We start from the raw sequence: 19,915 nt of genomic DNA, 5'->3' as shown, positions 1-19,915 counted from the left end.
TGTTAACAGATGATACAAACATGGCAGTAAAGACCAAATGATGTATAGTCATAGAAATATTGGTTAATGAAACTTTCATTGATATTAATAAACGGTTCGTAGCCAATTATTTGTACTAAACTGTGAAATTACACACTATATGCAGTTTAGAGCTTGTAAGAGGTTTCCACGCCAGCATATAGCTAAACTATGACGACAAACAGATAAAAGAAGTTGACAGAATTAAAATCTTAGCATTAGGGCTTGATAGTAAATACAGCTCGGAGGAGCATACTACATAACAACTGAAATGCCTTCACAAATCTGTATTTGCAATTTGAAATTCGTCAGATATCGGTAACACAAAAATAAATTAGTTTTATTCCATAATATCACACGTGTTTATTTTTCGGGGTACTCATCAAACCAAGCTACAGTTTTCTGTGTCAAAAAAGGTGCGATAGGAATTATTTGTGGTGTGAGCTCAACAATATTCTGCAGAACCCTGTTTAGAGAACTCGATATGCTGACTACTTCTTCACAGTATATTTATTACTTAATGAAACTCGTCATTGAAAATTTATGAAGAGTTACGGTCACTTACTTTAGTCCAGAAGGATGTCGATTATTCAGGAACATACATTTTCAATAATTTGTCAGCAACCGTAAGAAGTTTAGCCATTAATAAAGTTCAGTTCAAGAGGCCCCTAAATGATTTGTTGGAGCCAACTCCTTCCAGTACCCTTGAGAATTTCATAGTGGAACCAAGTAATATGTATATATTACTGACAATATCAGATAATGCGAGTATTATGCACAATCTGACTTTTGCACAAATTCATTGCAGTAATGTGGTCACTTTAAATAAGTGTTGTAAAATTATTTTTCTACTTGATGATGCATACCTAGAATAGCCTAAGAATTATCATATGCACCTTAGCATGTTGGACACTTATACCTTTTATGAAAAGTGCATCAAATCTAATGTAATCAAAAAAGTCTACTACAATTTCACAGAATTGCCTATTCAGATACTGACTCTTTGTTTCCCCAATTAACTTATAAGCTCCTTTTCTAGTTGCCAGGAACATGTCATGTACATTTTCTGATTTGTTACTATTCCATGTTTTGAATGCCTTGTGTTGAGATGTGACTGCCCGCTCACAATCTTCATTCCACCAAGGGTGTTTTTCCGCTACTGTATAAAACTTTGATTTTCGACAGTTTTGATAAACTCGTGTTTGAGTTGTTCCCAATTTTGTACCTGCACTTTGTTGAGCTCGTTTGCTAACAGCAGTGGTTGGAATTTAGTACAGTCAAATTTAGGAATTACCAGCATCCATTTGCTAAATTTGTGGAACCTTAAATTTAGTTTCACTCGGGTTAGGTAGTGGTCTGTGTCAAAATTTGCTCCTTTGTACACCTGAACATTTCAAATCTCGTTGCGATGTTGATACGAGATTGTGATATGATCAGTTTGGTATTGCCCTATATTCTTTATTTATTTTTTATTTAGACGTCAAGTTCCGTAGGCTCAAATTGAGGAGCAAATCTCCAAGTTCATGTAATATGTCAGTACTTGAAATTACAACGTAAAAGTAATAACAGATAAAAATAAAATGTTTATGAACCACAAAAAGTCAGTTCCTAAGTTTAAGTAAACGCAATCAACAATACACCAAGAATCAGCTTAATTTTTCAAGAAACTCATCGACGGAATAAAGGAATCACCCATGAGAAAACTCTTCAGTTTCGATTTGAAAGCGCGTGGATTATTGCTAAGATTTTTGAATTCGAGCGGTAGCTTATTGAAAATGGATGCAGCTGTATACTGCACAACTTTCTGCACAAGAGTTAAGGAAGTCCTATCCACATACAGGTTTGATTTCTGCCGAGTATTAACTAAGTGAAGTCTGCTTATTCTTGGGAATAAGCTAATATTGTTAACAAGAAATGACAGTAAAAATATATATACATTGAGAGACCAATGTCAGAATACCCAGACTCGTAAACAGGAGGCGGCAAGAAGTTCGTGAAACTACATTCTTGTTGGATGATCGCCGTGTTTTTTTGTTTTGAGGAACTTCTTCTTAAAATGGGCTGATATATGTTTTTAGTTGAATTTCTATGCAATTCTATCAATCTCTTTCCGTTTGGTTTGGTCCTTCTGTGCGCATGTTAGTCACCAACCGTTTTCCTGAATTCTCTTTTTCCCTGGCTATGTGTTGAAATCGTCCATTAGAATTTCTCCCTGAATTTTAATTCCCCTTCCAAATTTCTCCTTGATTTCCTCTATAGCTTTCACAACATAAAGACCGAAAAAGTTAGGAAGAGACTTCAGACCATTCATACTCTTCTCAACCACTGCTTCGCTTTTACGTTTTGCTGTCCTTATAACTGCATTGTCTTTTCTGCACAAGCTGCAAATAAACTTTCACTACATGTAGTTGGTCCATTTTGCCTTCATAGTTTCAACTTGTGTATTCCAGTCAATATTCTCTATACCTACAAATGCTATAAACATGGATCTATCTGTCTTCAACCTATCTTCTAAGGTAAATTCTACATTTCCTTCGAAACTGAGCTGATCTTCCCCGCAGTTGGCTTCTACCAGATTTTCAATTCTTCTATTAATAATACATCTCATTATTTTGCAACTATGACTTATGAAGCTGATGGCCCGGTAATATTCTCCGCTGTCAGCACCTGACTTGTTTGGAATAGGAATTAATACACTCCTCTTGAGGACTGTAGGTATTTAAGCTATCTAATATTCGTATATCTCGTCTAGCAGTTGGAATAGTTTTCGCTATGATAAAGTTTACGAGAAATCTAAAAAATTCTAAGGGAATTTAATCTACTCTAGAAGCCTAATTTAGATTTAGATTTAATAAATGTTTCTTTCACACATCACCATTTCCTTCTTTTATTAGTACTCACTTGCCATCTGAATTCTTGATATTCGTATAACCGATTCCCTTCTCTACGAATGTCTCTTTAATTATGCCATATGTGACTCTGTTTTTCCTTTAGTCATGCATGCATGTATGCATGCCCTTTAACAATATCTGATTAGCCATTTTGTGTTTCTTCAATCTCTTGTTAGACATTTGTATTCCCTCTTGTATGTTTCATTTTCTGCAGTTTTGTATTTTCTCCTTTCATTAATTAAATTCCATACGTCATGTGTTATTCAAGGATTTCTAATTAGCCTTATGTTTTTGCCAATTTGATCCGTGGCTGCCTTCAGTATTTCACATGTCAAAACTATCCATTCACCTTCTGTTGTATTTAATTCCTTTCTTTCAGGAGGTATCTGCAGTACCTGTAAGCTTTTGTCATGTAAGGGATAAATCTTCGGTGAAAGTCCTAGGACTTCGATCATACGTTGTGATCCGCTCGAGATGTCAGAAACATGTAGCGTTATAAGTATATACACTAAATGAATGTAACGCTATACTCTTTTGACGTATCAACCGTATCATCCCTTATAGTCCTAGGAATATATGAGCAATTTTATATCATGTATGTGGAAATGAAAGGAGTTAACGATGAGGGACCATGCTCCGGGAGGCAAGACAACAGTGCGTAGCTCACAGCTCAGACACCTTGATATCAGAGAAACACTAAACGGAGGTGTGTCCCTCGATAGTTAAGTGTAAATGGTCGTTACGCCGCAGCAATTCAATCAACGTGTCGTATGGTATGTCAAATTTTCGAGCGTCCAATTGACACAGCGTGCTTTCAGACGTCGGTACAACATCAGGTATGTCCCACTAGATTGTGATATTTTTGAATGGTACATTTTCTTGGAAAATGTATTGCAGACGCCTCAGACGGGCTAAAGGCAGTGTGATAGGAACAGGGAGGAAGAAATTCGACAAGCCATGAATTCATGAAGGTTACTTCGACGTTTATAAGGAGAGCTGAATACACCATACACAATATTTCAGAGGATTGTTAGACAGCACCTTAACATGTATCTACACCGTATTTAGTGCTCGCAAGCAGTGACACAGCTGAATTACGGAGCTCGCCACCAGTTTGTTTTGATGATGTATGAGTGGCAGAAACGGACGATAAGTGCTTAAATTGATGGATATTCACGGGGGACGACACATTTTGTGTGAGTAGCAGAGTCAACACGTATTATTTCATCATCTTGGGAACTGAAAATTAACATATCTTGTAAGAACTCGAAAAAGCCAGCCCTAAAGTGAATGTGTTGTACGGAGTGGCCCATGAGAAGGTCATCGGCCCACACTTCTTGTGTAGAGGAGAATGTTCGTGGCGTCAATTACCTTGAAATGATCGAGCAGTATGAGGTCCCTTAGTTGTAGCAAGGTGGGATATTGAACACCATTAACTATCAACAGGATGGTGCTCCACAGCACTGGGCTCTCATAGTGCGGGAACAATTATACCAGATATCCAACGATCGCTGATGTGGTCATGGAGGACCTGACCCATGGCCTTGAAACAGCCCTGACCTAACGCCTTCAGATTACTTTTCCTTTTGTATTACGCTTCACTTTATTGAGATCTCAAACGGATTGCCCTGCATATGGACAAGAGATTATCATGGGCTCAAAATATCGTATGCGTGGCATTAAAAATCAAATGAGCACTAAATATATTGCGAGGTGTCAGCAGTTTCAAGAGACTATAAGGAGTGTTTTCCTTCAGCCTCCACTATAAAGGGACATAATCTTAGCGGGCATGTGGAGGGTTGAATCTTCTGTAGTGACATTGTGCTGGCAACTCACAGTTCCTTCGGAAGAAGGAACAGATGGAGAGTGGACGCAGACAAGGGATTAGCATACGTACTCTGGACGTCTGCCAGTGAGACACGGTACACTCCGTCACGTGGGCTGTCTACAAGTCGATGTTCTTGCCGCACCGAGACACCTTACACTGGCCGTCGTCCAGCAGCCCTAAAGTCGAATCTTTTGCGCACCAACATTCCAACTGGTTATCGGGATTTTGTTTCAATAAACGCTCATACTTTATCGATATATTGCAGCTTTATAGACGGCAATGAGATCATGAGAAGAGCGAGCCGTAAGTGTGTGCGGTATTAGAATTGATGTTTATGCGTAGCACTACGTGAAATGTGGTTCTAACGCTGTTTACAATACGCAGCTTTTATCGACTTCCCTCACAAGCTTCACTTCACCAATAAACGACACAGAAATAGGAAAAATAGAGGATTTCCATGCTCACTGTATGGATAGCTAAAGAACATTAAATAATGATACTAACGAAGATGTGAAATATAAAGGATCCTGTCTGAAATAAAAAGTACCCGAAGATGAATGAAGAGGATCGAGACTTCACTGCAAAAGTGTTTCGCGTTGCCTGTTACAGATTTTCTGATATCGAGAACTTGATAAATACTCTGTACTAATAATTTATTCCTTATTCAGTTAAAGAATATTTTAGAATTTTTTTTCTTTTTTTTTTTGTATGATGATCAGTCAGTAGGACGTAACCTGTGTGTACAAAGGTTGGCAGCTCTGCGCCATGCGAGACACACCAGTTTTGTACTCCCGTAAAGTAAGTTTTGTAGATTTTACTAACAGTTAGCTCAGTACAGGCCACGCAGTAAATATGTGTATTAATGAAACTTCCTGGCAGATTGAAACTGTGTGCCGGACCGAGACTAGAACGAGCGGTTCGAGGCGCTTCATTCTGGAGTCGCGTGACCGCTACGGTCGCAGGTTCGAATCCAGCCTCGGGCATGGATGTGTGTGATGTCCTTAGGTTAGTTAGGTTTAAGTAGTTCTAAGTGCTAGGGGACTAATGACCTCAGATGTTAAGTCCCATAGTGCTCAGAGCCATTTGAACCATTTGAACTCAGGACCTTTGCCTTTCGCCGGCAAGTGCTCTACCATCTGAGCTACCCAAGTATTAATGTTTGTTTTAACGAGCTCCTCGTCCAAACTGTGAAAGTTCAATGGATGTCTACCGGCCACCGTGTCATTCTCATGCAGATGCGGTATGGGGGGCCATGTGGTCAGAATACAGCCCTCCGAGCCGTTATGCAGATTTTAAATACTGTGGAGACACTACTAATAAGTCAAGCTGCTCCTCAGTTGACATCACGAGGCTGAGTGACACCGCATCAGTCCTGCCACTAAGGAAAAATCCTTGGCAGTACCGGGGATCGGACCCAGGTTCTCCGCATGACGGCTATCAACGCTAATCGCGCAGTTACAGAGTCGAACAGTATTATTTCAAGCCGCTAGCTAAAGATTTCCTTTTTCTCTGTGTATTATTCGAGAAACGCAAAAATGTGATGCCGGACTTATTAGTATTTTGGTTTACATCTCGGAGCAGTGAACACAGACAGTCATGTTTAACGGTTTTTGTTCTTTGTTTGTGGAAAATTGAATCTCACGTAGTGACATTCTGCTAGCTTGAGTATGAGGCTCAATCAGATAGGGCTAGGAAAGATCTGGACAAATCCAGCAGGGAGAAAAGTAAAAAGAGCTCAGATGTGGCAACACTTAACAAAAGGAACAGGCTGGAAATTTTTCTAACAGCTTCGTGGTGAATGTGAAAAATTTTAATTTGTTTATTTCAGCAAATTTGCAAAACTTGTTTCTTTACATACAGTTGCGTACAGATCAAATGCCAGTAAACGTGTTTTTTCTGTTTCTTGGTAATTTAACTAAATCGTTTTTGTCAAATCATTATTTAACATGGGATAAAAGTGCCTGATAAGCTGGGGAATTGTAAGTTCTGGGGTGTGGTGAGACGAATGCTGTAGTTATTGCATTGGGTTAGTTTATTGGCGTGGAAATTGAGGAAATAAATTGTAGTCATTGCTTTTGCAGGAGATACTTCACAGTTAGGAAGATAGCGGAACAGAAGGGGAAAATTTCTGAACTTCAGTCTGAATTACACAGGGCTAGGAAAGATTTAGACAAGTTAAGCAGGGAGGAAGGTAAAGAGGGGTGAAAAGCCCCAAGAGATAATAATAGAAGTTCTTCTAACAGCTTTGTGCTGAACGCGAAAAATAAATTTGACCTATGTCTCCGATTAGAAGCTGATGAGCCTCAGGTAGGTGTAGGTGCAAACATAGCACATAAAACTGTAATCAACAAATTGAAAAGTAAGAATGTGGAGAAGTCTACAAAAAGAGAAAAAGCTTATTTCTTAGGTTGTTCTCATGTCAGAGGTGTACACCACTGATTCGGGATGAACCAGGATCAGAATAACAGGTCACCCTTTTCTTTTTAACAAAAAAAATCGCACAACTTGTCTGTGTCAGGTTAAACAGAATTTAAGATCAATTTGTAAAGACTCCACCGAGGAAAACATCGTGGTTATAGTAGCTGGGCCGGGAAACAGTATTGACTGAGATGTTCAATACAGTACAGAGTACATTAGCCTGATGACAGGCCAGTATTGAATTTTTAAGCATTCTGAGATGCTATGATCGACCTCATTTAAACTCCTCTGAAAAAAAAAAAACGCACCACGAAGGAAAAGGAATTACTTGAACGGCGCGGAAATCGCTATATGTCATTTACACGTACAGACAAACAATTGATTGCAATTTCAGAAAAAAATGAATGATTTATTCAAGGGAAAGAGCTTCACAAACTGAGAAAGTCAATAACGCGTTGGTTCACCTCTGGCCCTTATGTAAGCAGTTAGTCGGCTTGGCACTGATTGACAGAGTTGTTAGATGTCCTGAGCAATATCATGCCAAATTCTGTCCAATTGGTGCCTTAGATCGTCAAAATCCCGCGCTAAATGTAGGGTTCTCTCCATAACGCACTAAATAATCTTAACTGGGGAGAGACCTTGCAGGCCAAAGTAGGGTTTGGCCAGCACGGATACAAACAGTAGAAATTCTCACTGTGTGCGAACGGGCACTATCTTGCTGAAATGTAAGTCCAGGATGTCTTACTGTGAAGGGGAACAAATCGGGGCATAGAATATCTTCGTCGTGCCATTATGCTGTAAGGGTGCGACGGATGACAAGCAAAGGGATGTTGCCATAAAATGAATTGACACCCCAGACCATCACTCTTTGTTGTTGGGCTGTGCGCTGGGCGCCGGTCAGGTTAACATCCCATGGCTATGTGGGGAGTCTCCAGACACGTTTTCGCTGACCATGGGAAATAATATTGAAACGGGACTCATTACTGAAGACAATTCTACTCCAGTCAATGAGATTCCAGGCTGCCGCAATCTGGTGTGCCGTTGCTGTTCTGGGGAACGATCTTCGACAATGTGTACCATCTCATATATACATGCCTTGTCACAGGATATCAAACAGACCCCGGATTTATGTCAAAGACCACTATGGACTACGGAACTCCAGGATCTATCAAATAATCTGCCAATGTGACAAGACGTATGTAGGCCAGACGGCGCATATTATCGTTGCCCATAACAGCAACGGTACACCTGATTCCCGAGAACAGAAACGACTCACGAGACTGCAAATGCCTAAGAAGTCTGCAGTAACTGAAAATTGCCTATCGAAAATATACGGAACGGACTGCGACCATGCTAATGTTCTGATACACTAAAGAACCTGTTGAGAATCGAATAAGAAAACCTCTGATCAATCGCGATAGCAGATACATCCTTAGTAAGATCTGGGAACGTGCAGTTAGTCTGATTAAGGAAAGGAGGGAGATACTCAAGAACGACATGATTTTGGGAACAAGCAGAGGAACAGTAGAGGTGCTGCCAGCGTGCATACTGGGTACGAACGTAGGACTCCCTGGCATGAGGAGCGGGAGTGGCTATGCTGGGTGCAGAAGGCGGTAAAACAGTAGCTCGGAGTGCGGTCAGGAAAAAACAAAAGCACCCTATGGCCGCCAAGCGGTCAGTTCATCGGAGGACCTGATGATGGCAGTTTGGTTGCTTGACAAAGTATTGTGCGTGTTGGATACTGACCTCCAACCGTCCACCCATGAACTATCACTTCAAGGGAGCTGGCCATTGATGAGATAGAATGAAGAGTAACCATTTTTGCACCATTGGATCATAGTTGTCCGCAGCTCGTGGTCACGCGGTAGCGTTCTCGCTACCGGCGCCCGGGTTCCCGGGTTCGATTCCCGGCGGGGTCAGGGATTTTCTCTGCCTCGTGATGACTGGGTGTTGTGTGATGTCCTTAGATTAGTTAGGTTTAAGTAGTTCTAAGTTCTAGGGGACTGATGATCATAGATGTTAAGTCCCACAGTGCTCAGAGCCATTTGAACCTTTTTTTTTTTTGGATCATAGTTTCAATTACAAAATGTTCGATTTATTAATTAGAATTCTCCTTTGGTAGGTTCCTCCTTCTTCAAGGCTTCTATTTATTTTCAACAGTGCTTGACCTTCCCTCTCCTCAGGAGCAATGTCATTTAGTGCAATGATGACTGCCATTTCGTCCACGACACTGTGTTCCACCAAAGGATTCCTTGAAAGACACTCAGCTTCTTTGCCTTTGTCTTTGTCTCCGTTTTTCTATGCGCTGTGATGCTGTATTCCTGATACCTCAATTGTCGCCAGTCAACCTGATGGATCCTTCAAGCTAGTCAGCCATCATAGAGAATGGTGATCCGTCATAACGGTGAATGGTTTGCCACATAAATATGGCCAGAACTTGTTGATGGCCAAATCGAGGCACTATTTCTCGGCTGCAGAGTAGTTCTCTCGGACTTGGAGTGTACTCCTTTGCAGCATCTTCCTGCATTGGCATTAGAACTATGGCTATATCATAACCGCTAGAGTTGGGGTAATGTTCTCTCCCAGCATTTTCGTCATACAATGTAAGGACTGGAGAATATGTGTGCTCCTTGAGGAGATGTCTTTCTTGCACCTCGCCCGAAGAAAATCTGGCGTCTCCCTGCAGTAATTCTAGCAAGGTGCATGCCTTGGTACAGCAGTCCTTCATATTCCGTGAAAACTTCTGACACAATGAATGTATCAAGGAGTCGGATAATCTGTAATTACTCTTATTTTGTGTGGCTCTGGACGGACTCTATCACCATTCGTTAGATGTCACACGATTTTTTTCCTGGCTGGTGAAGGAGCACTTTTGTGGTTTCAGCTACAAGTCTACAGCCTGCGCACACTTCAACACGGCTCTCAGGCAGCTCATATGTTCTTCAAATGTCCGTTTAATGCGTCGACGCCGACTGTCCATCATACACCTGACGGTGGATGGGGCATTACTTAGTCCAAGCTGCGTAACTCTGACCTCACAGGACGTGGCAGGAGTAGTGAAGATAGTCTTTGCCAGCCCAGTCTAACCTATATCGATTTGTCAATACCATTTCTGCATGTCCGTAGTTGAGAAATACCTTGCTACTCTTAAGCAGTTTAGAGTGCCATCAGTGCACGGCAGTGGGCAGACCTTTTTTTTGTGAATTTGCTCAGTTGTTGTTAGTCACTGCAGAAACGCAATGTGCTATCCTTCTTCTTTACGAGGACCACAGGAGAGAATCAACGACCCTCTGAAGGTCCAATGGCTCTCCTCAACCCCCAAGGGTATTCTTCGTTCAGTGGGCGACACCCTATACAGGTTCAGGATAATAGATGGATGTTCCCCGCTACTGATATGATTTTTTACTGTGGGCCACTTGATCTGTATTGTCTACCTTCTGTATCCGAAAGCATTCGAAAATTGGCTAAGTGTTCCTCCCTTCGTTGTCTGTAGTGGTAGTGAAGCATGATTCTTCATCAATGGCATTAAGCTGCTCTTCTTAGATGGTTCAGCAACCCAGAGCACATTCCTTTAGGGATAAAATGTGGCAGCTCGTGACAATTAGTGATCGAAAGTTCTCCTCACCCATCTGCAATGCTTATGATCGTTGCTAGCATGCAAGTTTCTTTTGTGAGCCTGAGTAATTTTTTACAACGGATAAAAACTTCGCAGTTTAACTGAGCATCTCGATTGAGTCTTCAGAGGCAGAAAATAGCCAAAGAAATCTTTGTTATGAGTGCTTGCTGGAATAATTTCGTCAATCGGAAGTTCTGATCCTTCCACCGTCTATGTCTACTTATGATGCCTATAAAAAGTCCCATCCGAAAATAACATTAAGACTACACACCGTTCAAATGAAAATTTCGTAATGATATGTTCTGTCATTTATAGTAATTTTTGCTGTACATCTTCCTCTTGGCTCGACATATTTCCCATTTGCGACTTGCAGCACACTCGCTTTCCTTACATTGAACATACTCTTCTTTGCCTGGTGATGATAAGCAATCAACACTACAGAAAGGGCGATCCTAGATCGACTAGCGTCACGACAGATTGGCTGTCCATGACGATGTCAGTGATATTGTGCGACAACTTGGAGACTGTTGTCCATTAAGGATTTTAATTTGCGGAGACTGCACTTCCATAGATGGTCACCTCGCTTAGTTTCCTGAATTCAGCGTCTAGGCTAGCGGCTGTGCTGATGTATGTCAACAGTGAGTGCTTACAATGTGTTGAGGAGGACCTCGCCTACGGTACAGTGATAGGCTTCATCGCACAAGTTTTCTATAATTATCTGCAGTAAGTCTGGCAGTGTATTAGTTGTCCAAAATTCACCTTCATTTCTGCTGTAACATGCAATGTATCCAGGGCGTCCACAGTGGAAATACGCTGTCGTGTAGCCTTCTGTCCTCCAAATATCTATTCTTCTGCATTGTGTTATTCTTGGCTGAGGAGTTGGTTGTGCCAGCGGTTTTTGAGCACTGCGTTGTCGCTTGACAGCTGTGGCAACAACAATGGTCTCCAGATGCAGTCCCCAGAGTTTGCTCGATAACACTGGCTGACAGTTCCGTGAAAATCCAAGATGGCGATCAAAGGTAGCGGACTGGATTAGAGTAAATTAGATTAGATTAATACTTGTTCCACAGATCATGAATACGACACTTCGTAATGATGTGGAACGTGTCAGGTTAATAAAAGATGCCTGTACAAGATATTACATTACACAAAATATTGCATGAGACTAATGTTTAAGATTTTTTCCCCTTAATTTATATCTAAAAATTGAGCCAATGAGTAGAAGGAGTTGTCATCTAGAAATTCTTTTAATTTATTTTTAAATGTTAGTTGGCTATCTCTCCGGCTTTTGATGTACGTGACCAAAGACTTTTTTGGCAGCATAATTTACCCCTTTCTGTGCCAAAGTCAGATTTAACCGTGCATAGAGAAGATCATCCTTTCTCCTGGTGTTATAGCTATGCACACTGCTATTACTTTTGAAATGGGTTGGATTGTTTGTTGTTGTTGTCTTCAGTCCTGAGACTGGTTTGATGCAGCTCTCCATGCTACTCTATCCTGTGCAAGCTGCTTCATCTCCCAGTACCTACTGCAACCTACATCCTTCTGAATCTGCTTAGTGTACTTATCTCTCGGTCTCCCTCTACGATTTTTACCCTCCACGCTGCCCTCCAACGCTAAATTTGTGATCCCTTGATGCCTCAAAACATGTCCTACCAACCGATCCCTTTTTCTAGTCAAGTTGTGCCACAAACTCCTCTTCTACCCAATTCTATTCAATACCTCCTCATTAGTTACGTGATCTATCCACCTTATCTTCAGTATTCTTCTGTAGCACCACATTTCGAAAGCTTCTATTCTCTTCTTGTCCAAACTAGTTATTGTCCATGTTTCACTTCCATACATGGCTACACTCCAAACAAATACTTTCAGAAACGACTTCCTGATACATAAATCTATATTCGATGTTAACAAATTTCTCTTCTTCAGAAACGCTTTCCTTGCCATTGCTAGTCTACATTTTATATCCTCTCTACTTCGACCATCATCAGTTATTTTACTTCCTAAATAGCAAAACTCCTTTACTACTTGAAGTGTCTCATTTCCTAATCTAATTCCCTCACCATCACCCGATTTAATTTGACTACATTCCATTATCCTCGTTTTGCTTTTGTTGATGTTCATCTTATCCTCCTTTCAAGACACTGTCCATTCCGTTCAACTGCTCTTCCAAGTCCTTTGCCGTCTCTGACAGAATTACAATGTCATCGGCGAACCTCAAAGTTTTAACTTCGTCTCCATGAATTTTAATACCTACTCCAAATTTTTCTTTTGTTTCCTTTACTGCTTGCTCAATATACAGATTGAATAACATCGGGGAGAGGCTACAACCCTGTCTCACTCCTTTCCCAACCACTGCTTCCCTTTCATGCCCCTCGACTTTTATGACTGCCATCTGGTTTCTGTACAAATTGTAAATAGCCTTTCGCTCCCTGTATTTTACCCCTGCCACCTTTAGAATTTGAAAAAGAGTATTCCAGTCAACATTGTCAAAAGCTTTCTCTAAGTCTACAAATGCTAGAAACGTAGGTTTGCCTTTTCTTAATCTTTCTTCTAAGATAAGTCGTAAGGTCAGTATTGCCTCACGTGTTCCAACATTTCGACGGAATCCAAACTGATCCTCCCCGAGGTCCGCATCTACCAGTTTTTCCATTCGTCTGTAAAGAATTCGCGTTAGTATTTTGCAGCTGTGACTTATTAAACTGATAGTTCGGTAATTTTCACATCTGTCAGCACCTGCTTTCTTTGGGATTGGAATTATTATATTCTTCTTGAAGTCTGAGGGTATTTGGCCTGTCTCATACATCTTGCTCACCAGCTGGTAGAGTTTTGTCATGACTGGCTCTCCCAAGGCCGTCAGTAGTTCTAATGGAATGTTGTCTACTCCGGGAGCCTTGTTTCGACTCAGGTCTTTCAGTGCTCTGTCAAACTCTTCACGCAGTATCGTATCTCCCATTTCGTCTTCATCTACATCCTCTTCCATTTCCATAATATTGTCCTCAAGTACATCACCCTTGTATAAACCTTCTATATACTCCTTCCACCTTTCTGCCTTCCCTTCTTTGCTTAGAACTGGGTTGCCATCTGAGCTCTTGATATTCATACAGGTGGTTCTCTTCTCTCCAAAGGTCTCTTTAATTTTCCTGTAGGCAGTATCTATCTTACCCCTAATGAGATAAGCTTCTACATCCTTACATTTGTCCTCTAGCCATCCCTGTTTAGCCATTTTGCACTTCCTGTCGATCTCATTTTTGAGACGTCTGTATTCCTTTTTGCCTGCTTCATTTACTGCATTTTTATATTTTCTCCTTTCATCAATTAAATTCAATATTTCTTCTGTTACCCAAGGATTTCTAGCAGCCCTCGTCTTTTTACCTACTTTATCCTCTGCTGCCTTCACTACTTCATCCCTCAGAGCTACCCATTCTTCTTCTACGGTATTTCTTTCCCCTATTCCTGTCAATTGACCCCTTATGCTCTCCCTGAAACTCTGTACAACCTCTGGTTCTTTCAGTTTATCCAGGTCCCATCTCCTTAATTTCCCACATTTTTGCAGTTTCTTCAGTTTTAATCTACAGGTCATAACCAATAGATTGTGGTCCGAGTCCACATCTGCCCCTGGAAATGTCTTACAACTTAAAACCTGGTTCCTAAATCTCTGTCTTACCATTATATAATCTATTTAATACCTTTTAGCATCTCCAGGGTTCTTCCACGTATACAACCTTCTTTCATGATTCTTAAACCAAGTGTTAGCTATGATTAAGTTGTGCTCTGTGCAAAATTCTACTAGGCGGCTTCCTCTTTCATTTCTTAGCCCCAATCCATATTCACCTACTATGTTTCCTTCTCTCCCTTTTCCTACTGCCGAATTCCAGTCACCCATTACTATTAAATTTTCGTCTCCCTTCACTATCTGAACAATTTCTTTTATTTCATCGTACATTTCTTCAATTTCTTCATCATCTGCAGAGCTAGTTGGCATATAAACTTGTACTACTGTAGTAGGTGTGGGCTTCGTATCTATCTTGGCCACAATAATGCGTTCACTATGCTGTTTGTAGCAGCTTACCCGCATTCCTATTTTCCTATTCATTATTAAACCTACTCCTGCATTACCCCTATTTGATTTTGTGTTTATAACCCTGTAGTCACCTGACCAGAAGTCTTGTTCCTCCTGCCACCGAACTTCAATAATTCCCACTATATCTAACTTTAACCTATCCATTTCCCTTTCTAAATTTTCTAACCTACCTGCCCGATTAAGGGATCTGACATTCCACGCTCCGATCCGTAGAACGCCAGTTTTCTTTCTCCTGATAACGACATCCTCCTGAGTAGTCCCCGCCCGGAGATCCGAATGGGGGACTATTTTACCTCCGGAATATTTTACCCAAGAGGATGCCATCATCATTTAATCATACAGTAAAGCTGCATGTCCTCGGGAAAAATTACGGCTGTAGTTTCCCCTTGCTTTCAGCCGTTCGCAGTACCAGCACAGCAAGGCCGTTTTGGTTAATGTTGCAAGGCCAGATCAGTCAATCATCCAGACTGTTGCCCCTGCAACTACTGGAAAGGCTGCTGCCCCTCTTCAGGAACCACACGTTTGTCTGGCCTCTCAACAGATACCCCTCCGTTGTGGTTGCACCTACGGTACGGCCATCTGTATCGCTGAGGCACGCAAGCCTCCCCACCAACGGCAAGGTCCATGGTTCATGGGTTGGATTATTAACAACAAATTTCATAAGTGAATATATCTACTGTGAGGTTACCGTGAGGATCCCTAGATCCTTAAATAGATGTCTACAGGATGACCGTGGGTGGGCTCCAGCAATTATTCTGATTACACGTTTTTGAGCAATGAATACTTTTCTATTCAACGATGAATTACCTCAGAATATGATGCCATACGAAAACAGTGAATGAAAGTATGCATAGTAAGCTAATTTACTGAGATTCTTATCACCAAAATTTGCAATAACCCTAATAGCATACGTAGCTGAACTTAGACGTTTCAGCAGACCATCAATGTGTTGCTTCCAGTTTAACCTCTCATCAATGGACACATCTAAAAAATTTGGAAAATTCTACCTTAGCTACAGACTTCTGTTCAGAGTCTATATTTATTACTGGAGTTGTGCCATTTACTGTACGGAACTGTATATGCTGTGTTTTATCAAAATTTAAAGAGAGTCCGTTTGCTGAGAACCACATAATAATTTTGGGAAAAACATCATTTACAATTACATCACTTAGTTCTTGGTTTTTGGATGTTATTGCTATACTTGTATCATCAGGAAAAAGAGCTAACTTTGCATCTTCATCAATGTGGAATGGTAAGTCATTAATGTATATCAAGAACAGTAAACGACCTAAGACCGAACCCTGTGGGACCCCATACTTGAGAGCCCCCCAGTTTGAGGAATCAGCTGTTGTTTTAACATTACATGGACCACTTATTTCAACTTTCTGCATTCTTCCTGTTAACTATGAATTAAACCATTTGTGCACTGCCCCACTCGAACCATAATGATTTAGCTTATCTAAAAGAATTCCATGATTTACACAACCAAAGGCCTTTGAGAAATCACAAAAAATACCAATGGGTGATGTCCGGTTATTCAGAGCATTTAATATTTCATCAGTGAAAGCGTATATGGCATTTTCTGTTGAAAAGCCTTTCTGAAAACCAAACTGACATTTTGTTAGTGCTTTATTTTTACAAATATGGGAGGCTACTCTTGAATACATTACTTTCTCAAAAATTTTTGATAAAGCTGTCAGAAGAGAGATTGGGCAGTTGTTGTTGACATCCGACGTATCCCCCTTTTTATGCAACGGTTTTACAATGGCATATTTCAGTCTATCCGGAAAAACACCCTGCTCCAAAGAGCTATTACATACGTGGCTGAGAATCCTACTTATCTGTGGGGAACAAGCACTAAGTACATTGCTGAAAATGCCATCAATTCCATAACAGCTTTTACTTTTCAGTGAGTTTATTATTTTACTGATTTCACAGGGAGAGGTTGGTGGAATTACAGTTGTTTCAAACTGCACAGGTATGGCCTATTCTATTGGTAGCCTTGCCTTTTCTAGTGAAGATCTAGATCCTATTTTCTCCACAACATTTAAAAAATGATTATTGAAAATATTTTCAATTTATGATTGTTTGTTAGTACACTTGTCATTCAGTTTTATGCCACTAAGGACTTCCTGTGCTCTTGGTTGCCCTGTTTCCCTTCATTAATATTCCAAATTGCTTTAATTTTATTATCAGAGTTACTGATCTCAGACATGATACACATGCTTCTGGACTTTTTAATAACTTTTCTTAATACCACACAATAGTTTTTATAATATTGAACAATTTCGGGGTCAGTACTCCCTCTTGCTGTTAGATACAGTGCTCTTGTACGGTTGCAAGATATTCTGATTCCTTTAGTTAGCCAAGGCTTTTTATATGTTTTCTGGGAATTATGTTTCACTATTTTCTTGGGAAAACAATTTTCAAATACCCTTAATAATGTATCGTGAAATAAGTTATATTTCAAGTTTGCATCGGGTTCCTTATACACTTCATCCGAGTCTAGCTGCTGTAGGCTTTCCCTAAAGTTGGCAATATTTATATTGTTAATTGAACGCACTACTTTGAAAGTCTGATTTGATATACTGGAGCTATGTCATGTACTGTAACTAACTGTGCACCATGATCTGAAAGACCATTCTTAACAGGATAAGCATTTATGTCCTTAAACTTATCTTGGTCTATAAAAAATTTATCTATCAATGTTCTGCTGTTCTTTGTTATCCTAGTAGGAAAATCAATAACGGAGCTCAAATTGAAAGAACTGAGTAATACTACAAGGTCATTCTTCCTATTACACTCTTTCAGGGAATCAACATTGAAATCCCCACAAATGATAATGTGCTTCCCCCTATCTGACAGATAGCACAACAACGCATCCAAGTTTTTTAGAAATAGCTGGAAATTCCCTGAGGGGGGCGTATACACTGTTACAATTATGAAAGTGCCATCATTTAGTTTAAGCTCAGTGGCACATACTTCCATATGTTGCTCTACACAAATTTTTTTAGTTTCTAAATTTTTTACACTGTGGAAGCTTTTGACATATATGGCAACTCCTCCTCTAATCTTGAAACTACGAGAGCAGCCCAATGACGTCAGAATCGAAGATGGTGATCTGAGACGGAGAACGTGAGAATACAGGCACAGGGTGCATGGATGTCAGATGTCCCTATCCCTATGACATCAGATTAAAAAATGGTTAACTTTATGAACATGGGCACAGGCTGCATGATTGTCAGGTCACTTGTACTAAGTGTAGTATCTGGTCCCAAGTTTAAATTGCTACGAAATTTAAAAATTATTGGTTTTCCCCTTCCTATGACATCACCACCTACCCGCAAGAAATGAGGCTTACTGTACTTCCACTACCCACTTTCAAATACTTTTCGAGGTCATACTACAACCCACTTTCAACTACTTTTCAAGGTCGTCATCCAAAAACACATGCAGATTATCGTAAATACAAGACTTTTAATATTTTAGCAATTACCACTATCTGTGTGTTTTGTGATAGGATAGGACAGGAACGCTTATTTATTTAAGAAAATACTTCCCAGGGGCCTATTGCTCTGCTGGCCAAGCAATGACAAATGTCACTGCTGTCATTGCACCATAGTAGGCCACAAGCATAGTAGAAAATGCTGTACAGTGGCACCAATGCAACATGGTGCCCATGTACTCAGTCAACTGACAGGAACTTGCTTGTGCTGACACGTCTATAGCTGCAGTCTGGAATGCAGGTAGACGCCTGTTGTTTGATATGGACTGTGCAACTCCACCATAGTCAACAACACTTAGTCAAATTTTAATTTTAGAATTGGATGGCTTCGGGCCTTTTAGTTTTCTGGAATGCGACGTTCTTAAAACCTCAATCTCTAAAGGTGTGAATTTGTATAGTAATTGCATGGGGAGTGCAATACATGATACATGACAGTATTATTAACCGATTTTTGTTGTTGTATGTATGCTTTTGGTGTGACAGAACTTATTCAATACCCATATCCAAGCAGAGTCCTAGGTTTCCAGCAAGGATAGCACAAGTATAGATCCGCTTAACAGTTCTAAGTATATCTTTTGCATCGATTCTGCGTGACAGAAGTCCTTGTCAAGTTTTTGGAATTATATAGCACCAATGTTACGTAATTTACATCCGATTATGGCTTAGCAGTTGTGGTATGTTTCCATCACTCTGACAAAATGATCATCGGTGAATGCATCAACACAAACACCGACTTTTGCTGCCATAAGGGCCTCCCTCGTTAGTGTATAGTGCATCATTTCTTTCATGTATAGGCAATAAACATGGTTTGCCGTTTTAACTACTTTCCAGTGTCACACAGTTACCCAGTGGCTACTACTTTTCAGGTTTGCCATCCAAAATCATATTTAGGTTAAATACTATTTAAAAAATTACCAATGACTATGTGTGTTGTCGGATAGGATATGACAGGGACGTCTATTTACCTAAACAATGTTCGCATGCTGAGCTGCGTGTCGAGATCACTGCACTATTGCCACGATCATTGCGAAGTCCCGTATCACAGTCAAAACAGTTTCGTCATGTTTATGAGAGAATAGGAAGTATTTTACTTTAATTAAGCAAGTGTAGCGGACGTCAGTAAACCACAACGTTCTTTGACGCACTGAATTGAGGCCACCGTGATCATGGGCTGCACATGCCCGACATAGCAGAGATGACTGCGCCATAACCTGACTTGAAGTGATTGCCGCCCTCTCCACTAGTGTGTGGCACTGGCAGATATCATATGGTTCAACAGATACACCGCGTCTCAGTAGAGACAGACAACAAATCTAACACTTTTCTGCATCTTTTAGCGAAATATTTACTATGAATATCAGGTTCAAAATCTAACTTTGTGCATAGTAAAGCAAGTTTGAGGACGTTTGAGGCATCTAAAGGCCTAGCTGATTAACATTCAGTCTAGATCTACCTTTAACACCCCATATAGAGACGAATCAGCATGACAAAAGCCCATGATAAGTTTCCGGAGATATATGCCATAAAATGTTGGCGAAATCCCGTTAGATTTCCG

Source organism: Schistocerca gregaria, chromosome X (assembly GCF_023897955.1).
Source record: "Schistocerca gregaria isolate iqSchGreg1 chromosome X, iqSchGreg1.2, whole genome shotgun sequence".
Classification (NCBI taxonomy): Eukaryota; Metazoa; Arthropoda; class Insecta; order Orthoptera; family Acrididae; genus Schistocerca; species Schistocerca gregaria.
This window is presented reverse-complemented; position numbering follows the sequence as displayed.